The sequence below is a fragment of the Ambystoma mexicanum genome, chromosome 8 (genome assembly GCF_040938575.1).
Source record: "Ambystoma mexicanum isolate Mex_15411 chromosome 8, UKY_AmexF1_1, whole genome shotgun sequence".
NCBI lineage: Eukaryota > Metazoa > Chordata > Amphibia > Caudata > Ambystomatidae > Ambystoma > Ambystoma mexicanum.
In genome coordinates, this window is record NC_090929.1 from 58122474 (window position 1) to 58130959 (window position 8486).

The following is an 8486-nucleotide window of genomic DNA, read 5'->3' on the forward strand; positions in this document are numbered from 1 at the left end:
AGTGCGGCTGTGTGTGAAAATGGCAACTGCCTTCACTCACAAATGGGACGCCCCGGCCGTCAGTGAACCTCGGTACAGTGTTGCATGAGGGTCCACCGTTACTCGAGTACTACGTTCCACTGACCCTTCACAAGTCTGTTCGCGACTGCAAAGATAGTATGTGAAACAATGGGACCATAGCCGAATGAACATATCAACCAATGTTACACTGCCATCGGGTACAAATACATGATTGTAATAGCAAGATGCCATTCGTCGAATTGCAGCGTTGTGTGCGGGACGTGCTCGCCCAAAGGGGAGAGCAGCTTGCACAGGTGGAATGAATCACCACAGGTGGATGAAGGTACGCATACATATGTAATGTTGTGCTCACACTTGGAGTTTGTACTAATCACCATATGTGTTAAAAGAATGTACCCTTTGTTAAAATAAGAGGCCTTCTCTTTATACAGCGACATTTAAGACCTGCTGACCTGGCAAGAACTTGTTTTAACAGAAGAATTGTGTTTGGTCACTGTATGTCGAAGCATGCTGAGCCTGCTAAAACTATCTGCAGATTACGGGTGGGGAAGGAATGAGTAAGCACAGCCTCGTGCACAGAGATAAGGACACAGAAGGGCACGAGAGAGAGCGAATAACAGATAACAGGAAACCACAATAGCAGATGTTGAACTGTTGACCATTGATGCAAAGTCATGACTGGGAGGAACCGCCTTGTGGTGGACATAATCTATGTGCAGCAATGTATGACAATGTAAAACAGATGGGTATAAAAGGACCACGATGTGCAGGGCAAAGGGCGGCACTTTGACGACTTGCTTTGCGAGACGTTTGAACTTGCTGCCCATTCGCGAATGCTTGTGCATTAATAAAGTAATGTTAACTTGGCTCTTTTCTGTCTGAGTTATTGCAGGGTCCCTCTTGTACTGGTTATGGACGGCGAGAAATCGCACCCACAATTTTGGTGTCAGAAGTGGGACGCGAAGGAGCGACAGTCCGTCACTGGGTGAGGAACGCCGCGGCGGAACCGGAGAAGGAATTGATCACGGGGCCCCAACAACTGAATCCGCACCTTTGATTGCAACCAACGCGTCATCCTTGTTTTTCCGGCTCCGTTGGCGGTGGAACAGCAGGCTGTCGCCCTTCGGGTCCGGAACACTCTGGCGGGACCCTTAAGATAAGTGGTATGGACGGATGCATGATGGAATAAGGAAATAATGATTCAGGGTTTGTGAAGAGGACGGTGGTAAGTCCGTCTATGAAGAAGTAATGTTGAAATGATGATATGATATGTTAGATACGCCAGGAGGATGTATTATTATTGTTAACCAATAGGTGCATATTTGGGAAAGGTGAGTGTTTTAGGCAATTGCGGTATACCAACAAAATGGGTCAAGCGGCTTCCAGCAAGAGTGGTATAGGCAAGAGACACTATGCCCCTCTTGAAGGAACCCCTGCATTTGATATGTTGATTAAACATGGATTGAATTCAACATTGTTCTTAAAAGAATGGTCCGAATACACAAAAGATTTGATTGAGCATAAATGGCCAGACACCGGGTCCTTTGATGTGGACCGCATATCCAAAGTAGAAATAGAATTAGTAAAAAGACGGGTCAGACCCGCACAGTTTGAGGCTATACGACTATGGAGGGTAGAAGCAATGCGCAGGCGCAATGCTCAGAATAAACAAAAAGCAAAGGAGCAGAAGAGAACGGTAAATCAAAAATTACATGATCTAGAGATAAAAGAGAAGGGTGAGAGGCTAGATCAGTTGGATAGACATATGATGATTAAGAACAGTGGGGGTATGTATCCTGCCGTGCCGGTGCCTCGATATGAAGATGTGATAGGGCTAGAAGCAGAACAAACAACGACTGAATTATTGTTTCCAGGAGCTACAGCTCCACCGGCAGACAGTGAGGGTGAAAGGGTGGAATTCCCAATGAAGTATGGAGACCCAGATAGGTTGATAGACCATAGGAGAACGACTACTGTAGAAAAGGATAGAGATGGAGACTTGCAAATCCTTATGACCGGGCTGTATGGCACACCCCTCAATGACAGCCTACGGGACCAATTGGGGCGTTTGACACCTTTGGAATTTAGGACAGTGGCCACTAAACTATATACCTTTTATGAGGGTAACTGTAAATTGAGAGGACAGAGTACTGCGGATCTGCCCTCAGCATATCAGGACGCTGTCGCGTTACTACCAGTGACTGCGTCCAGTGTTCAGTTATGGGGATGTATGTCCGACATAATAGCGGAAGTCATAAGGGGCGGTGTTGAATGGGAGAAGGAAAAGAGGGCATGGGAAAGAGAGGTGAAGGAAAGAGAAGCTAAACTCAAAGATGCAGACCAGGCGGGCCAAAACGTAGCTAATCGTATGATAGCATCCATACACTCGCAGTCCATGTCCACCCTGGTGAGTCTGATGGAGGGCCTTGGCTGGCCTATACAAGTAAACGTAATTAAATATCTTCTTATTAGGGTGGATGATATAGAAGAGGAAAAGGAGCCTAGATATGTGTCCCAGTGGAATAGGATTAGGACGGAATTGGATAAGAAACTGCTACCTAATATAAGAGTGGATGATTCAGGGGCGGAAGAATGGAGGATGGCTAAGGTGGAGAAACTATTAAAAGATTATAAAAAAATAAAAGAGAAAGCTCTTAGTCATCAATCCTCTGTTTCGCCACCAGCGCAGGCCCTTGTAAGTGAACAAACAGACATGGAAAAGTTACTATTAATGCCAATGAGAGAGTGCCAACCCACCATAGAGGCAGCCACTGGTAACATGATGCGCACCTATGTGTATGTCCCTTTATCCCGAATTGAATTAATGCATATCACCAAGTCCATCCCCGACCCCCGTATAGACCCGGCAGGATTCTACAAAGAAGTAGGAAAGTTATTCAGACCAGGGTTATTTACCGTAGAGGATGTAGATAACATATTGTTAGCCATTGTCCCAGAAGAAATATGGACCCCCTTTCGTGCCAAAGACAATGAAACAATAAAATGGAAAGATGTAATGGATGCGAGCAAAAATAGAAAACTGCATGAGGAATATCCTGAACCCCTAAGGGGGCATGGCATGGCAGTCCTGAGGGCTCTAGAAAAGGTGTTACCCCCATTTGATGTGAATGTGGAGAAACTGTCCGCTGTGATACAGGGTGCAAGTGAGGAGGTAGCACAGTACTTTCTGCGTTATGAAGCAGCATTCAAAGCGCACAGTGGGCTAGAGATAGGGTCTGAAACGGGCCAACGGTACTTTGCCACAAACTTTGTAGAGGGGCTCCACGGGCCAATTCAGGAGAACATTAGGAGGGCAGAAAGTACATGGATGACTAGGAACCCCCGGGATCTCCTCGAAATGGCTAGGTATTACGAAAGAGGGGAAAGAGTGAAGGGACAACAAAAGGCACGACAAGAGAAGGATTTAAAAACCAAAGTGTTGATGCAACAGTTGCATCAAGGGCCCCAAGGCAGGTATAACTACAATTATAACGGCCCGTCACAGGGCTATAGTAGCAACATGATAGGGGGCCAAGGGACAGGAAGAGGTACAGTGCAAGAAGGTGCGCTATATGGGAGGAGGGATGGGCTACCCCAAGATGTATGTGCCTTCTGCAAGAGACCCGGACACTGGAAATCCCAGTGTCCCCAGAGTGGTGGGAGAGGAAGGGGCGTACGGCCCCCTTCACAGACAACATTTGCCCCAGGAAATAGGACTGGTGGGTACGGCAACCAAGACAATAGAATGTTTAAACCCCCTCAACCCAATGCCTTTGACGGGCAAGCAAGAGGGGATGTTCCCTGGCCGGCCCCGCCTCCCCCCAATCTACTGTATCAGCCACAACAAACGACACAAGTACAAGGTGTATGCCAGGGTGAAGAATGTGGAGAAGGGGTATACTATAACGTTGATTTTCAGGATAACACAAGCGATATGTCCTGAGGATGCCGGAATGAGATAGCGGGAGTGGTGCAGGTTCCTATAGACCAAAGGGGGCCTTATGCCTCTATTAGGATCGGCCCCCACCGAAACTTGAGATGTCTGGTAGACACGGGAGCTGGAAACAGGCACACCTGATTATACTAAGAGATTTTGCCTTTTTGTTGATGAACAGGAAGGTTGCGCTGTGTCAGTCTTGACACAGGAACAAGGGGGTAAACAGAGACCATGTGCATATTTTTCTAGCACTCTGGACTCAGTAGCTCGAGGCCTACCCCCATGCATGAGAGCAGTAGCTGCAGCAGCGACAGCCCTAAAACAAAGTGCAGGTATCATCCTAGGGAGTGAAGTAACAGTAAAAGTTCCACATACGGTAGATGTTCTTCTGAATAGAGTGCATACACAGCATTTGACTACAGCTAGACTCACACAGTATGAGATGATCCTGTTTGCCAGTAATGTAAAAATTGAACGGTGTAACACTTTGAATCCAGCGACACTGCTTCCTTTGCCCACCTCACCTGATGACATTAGGCATGATTGTGTGATTCAAATGGAAGAACACACTAAGGGTAGAGCAGACCTGCAAGACACCCCGCTGGTTGATAATGAGGGTATATTATTCTGTGATGGTTCCTGTTTCAAACTGCCAAATGGGGAGACAACAGCAGGGTATGCAGTAACTACAGGGGAACGGTTGATTGAGAGTGGGAAAGTGTGTGAAGAATCGGCCCAGGCAGCAGAATTAATTGCGCTAACGAGAGCATTAGTGTTAAGCAGCGGTATGAAAGTGACAATTTATACTGATTCAGCCTACGCTCATGGGGTGGTTTCCAGTTTTGGTAAACTCTGGGGAGAGCGTGGGTTTTTAACCTCCCAAGGTGATACTATTAAACATGCCCGATTGATTGCTGAATTATTGCAAGCCCTTACGCTGCCCAAAATGGTGGCCGTAGTGAAGTGCTCAGCGCATAAAAAAACACTGGATTATGTCACGCAGGGAAATTCTTTGGCTGACCAGATGGCTAAACTAGCTGCCACAAGGGACACTCGGTGGGAAGCCCGACAGCTCATAGTGGGGAGGGATGTGACTATGGAAGGGACGAAGGAGCGCGTAAAGGAAATCCAAGCAGATGCAACCATTGAAGAAAGACTATCTTGGCACAAGGATGATCAATATGAGGAGACGGTAGATGGGCTATGGGCACATACCAAAACGAACACCTGGGTACTACCTGACGCATACTTACCTGTGATAGTGAGCGTGGCTCATGGTCCAACCCACGTTAACGCAAGAACTATGGAAGAAGTTTTAAGTACTGTGTGGTACAACAAAAGATTGGGAATGTATTGTCGCCAATGGGCAAAACAATGTGAAATATGTGTTTTATATAATGTGGGGAAAGGTGTACCGGCCCCGGCGGGCCACAGTAAGTTACCCACCTGCCCTTTTGAGGTGGTGTATATGGACTTTATACAGCTGGAGCCTGTAAATAAACATTCCTACTGTTTGGTGATGACATGTGGGTTCTCAGGATGGGTGGAAGCATATCCCCTGCGGGACAATAGTGCCACCTCCACAGCACAATGCAGATTGAAACACTGGATGCCCTTGACTGAAATGGCCGGATGCATTGTCTATTGCATTATTGAGTATGCGTACTATGCCTAAGCGTACACATGGTTTATCTCCTTTCGAAATTGTTATGGGGCGCCCACCAAGTATTGGGACCCCCATATCACCTAAGAGATTGTCTGAGCAAGCATGGCCTGCATTACAACAGTACTGTATTGGGTTAACTAATAGACTGATTTCTATTAATGCACAGGTGAACGCAGTAGCTCCATCTCCTCTGATAGGAGAAGGTCACGACGTGCAGCCCGGTGACTGGGTTGTTATAAAAGCCTTCGATCGCACCAGCGGACTGCAACCCAGATGGAGAGGCCCGTTTCAGGTGCTCCTCGCAACACAAACTGCGGTAAAAGTTGATGGCAAATCGCACTGGTACCACGTGAATCCAGAAAAGGGAACCAACCAACCCCAGGTTGCAACAGTACTGCCAGACGCCATTAGTAGGTGTGCCCATCGTCTCCGATCCCGTGACGTGTATGTGCCAAGCAACGTGTAAGGACACTGTTTTGAACTTTGATCATTAGGGAGATGAACATTTGGACTCTCTTGTTGGTTTTAGCAGAATTGTGCCTTACTGAAGACGACGGGCTTGTAGCCTGAAGGGCCTTCGGCGTTCCCCTCCTGGGACAGGCACTACGAGACGTGGGACAGATCGGATGAAGGTTTTCAGTGAGACCTACCACTATTAGAGTAATAAGGACACTGGTGCTTTAAATAGGGGATATTGCTATATCGCTAGGTTGCAACTGATATACGCTGTATACTGAGCCATATACTGAACTATGTCTACACCCGTGTATGCTGGTTTAGTCCCTGAACGGATAAGTGTATGCTCCTCAAACACAGAAGGTAAGAGGAAAATACCAGTTTGTACCACAAGAGGCAAAATTTTGTTTTCTGTATGCACGATAGTAGTACTAATAGCATTTGCCATAATATTCTGGTATCTGGAACATCCATCTAGATATGAATTAAAGAACCTGTTGCCCGAGTCAAATGAAACAGGGAGAACAGATTGGGTCAAGAGCAGGAATCGAGATGCCTATGACCAACACGACCCGGAAGACTATGCTAAAAATGAATACGTGAAGATAATAAACACAACATATGGGGTAGTGAATAAAACTGATTGCTGGATCTGCACCCACATGCCCCGACATAGCAGTGAAGGCATCCCAGTGTACGCATCGCCAGTTACTGAGGATGCCGGGTGTACATTAATTTACATGAGAATAGTGTCAGCACAGCAATACATGATACCGAATACCGCTTGTTATGTTAGAGGAGAGAACAAAACCCTTCTAAAGGAAAAGATACGCTATAAAATCAAAACTGAGGGAATCGGGCTTGCACCTGCTATGGTACAGATAGTAAGAGAACCTCCTCCCCCTATCACCATCACAAGGAGATAGCTGGTGGATGAAGCTCCTGAAAGAAATTGGATGGCAACTTCTTACGCCTATACTGGTTCTAGCGGCAATAGTTGTAGGAATTTGTCTCTGCATCCAATGTTTCCCGGTATGTGTGTCGTGCTGTGTTTCCATGTGTTCTTCCAGCATAACGCGCCTAAATCCAATGGATAAAAGCCATGTACAACAGGAATTTTTTGACATGGGAGGCCTGGAGAAGATTATGGTACATACAGTATGTGATGATGTTGCTTTCCTGCCATCTGCTTATGCTAGGACTGTTTAGATTGATGCTCAAGTGTGAGCAAAGGGTGGATTGAAGGTACGCATACATATGTAATGTTGTGCTCACACTTGGAGTTTGTACTAATCACCATATGTGTTAAAAGAATGTACCCTTTGTTAAAATAAGAGGCCTTCTCTTTATACAGCGACATTTAAGACCTGCTGACCTGGCAAGAACTTGTTTTAACAGAAGAATTGTGTTTGGTCACTGTATGTCGAAGCATGCTGAGCCTGCTAAAACTATCTGCAGATTACGGGTGGGGAAGGAATGAGTAAGCACAGCCTCGTGCACAGAGATAAGGACACAGAAGGGCACGAGAGAGAGCGAATAACAGATAACAGGAAACCACAATAGCAGATGTTGAACTGTTGACCATTGATGCAAAGTCATGACTGGGAGGAACCGCCTTGTGGTGGACATAATCTATGTGCAGCAATGTATGACAATGTAAAACAGATGGGTATAAAAGGACCACGATGTGCAGGGCAAAGGGCGGCACTTTGACGACTTGCTTTGCGAGACGTTTGAACTTGCTGCCCATTCGCGAATGCTTGTGCATTAATAAAGTAATGTTAACTTGGCTCTTTTCTGTCTGAGTTATTGCAGGGTCCCTCTTGTACTGGTTATGGACGGCGAGAAATCGCACCCACATGGAGGCCATACAGCCTGAAAACACATAAATTGCACACCCAGTCTCCTCCCACAACCACACCCACTCCGAAATGCTACCGACAGGACTAGCTATGTTGGCCCTGGGGGACCTGATAGCACTGCAAGTACTCCAACTTCAAGAAGAAGACGAACACCAACTACAACCGGCCGCACGGAGGAGACGCAGGAGGAGGAGGAGGGCAAGGCAGGGCCAGCAAGGTCCGCCAGCACAGCCACTAAAACCACGCAGGCAGCCCGCAATCCCACGCCTCCGAGCACATCCGTTCAACCTCACGGATGAGCAGATCCACACCCTCTACCGTTTGGACCGGGACACCATAACCGCCATTGTGGACATGACACAGGCTGACCTTGTCAGCATGATAGATAGCCCAACCGCCATCCCACCCCTACTGAAGGTGGTGTCTGTACTCCACTTCCTGGCCACAGGCACCTACCAGCACACAGTCGGACAGTTGCATGGCATATCACAGCCACTGTTCTCACGGACACTATTGCAAGTGCTCGATGCCCTCCTGCAGCACG

The 8486-nt window shown here is 47.1% G+C and overlaps 1 long non-coding RNA gene across 1 annotated transcript; it reads left to right on the forward strand.

Moving 5' to 3' along the window:
- Window positions 1-353: 353 nt before the first annotated feature.
- Window positions 354-7869, forward strand: LOC138471593 (uncharacterized). Its single transcript, XR_011268473.1, has 2 exons — window positions 354-873; window positions 5791-7869. It is a non-coding gene; the product is annotated as an uncharacterized lncRNA (long non-coding RNA).
- The last annotated feature ends 617 nt before the right edge of the window (window positions 7870-8486 follow it).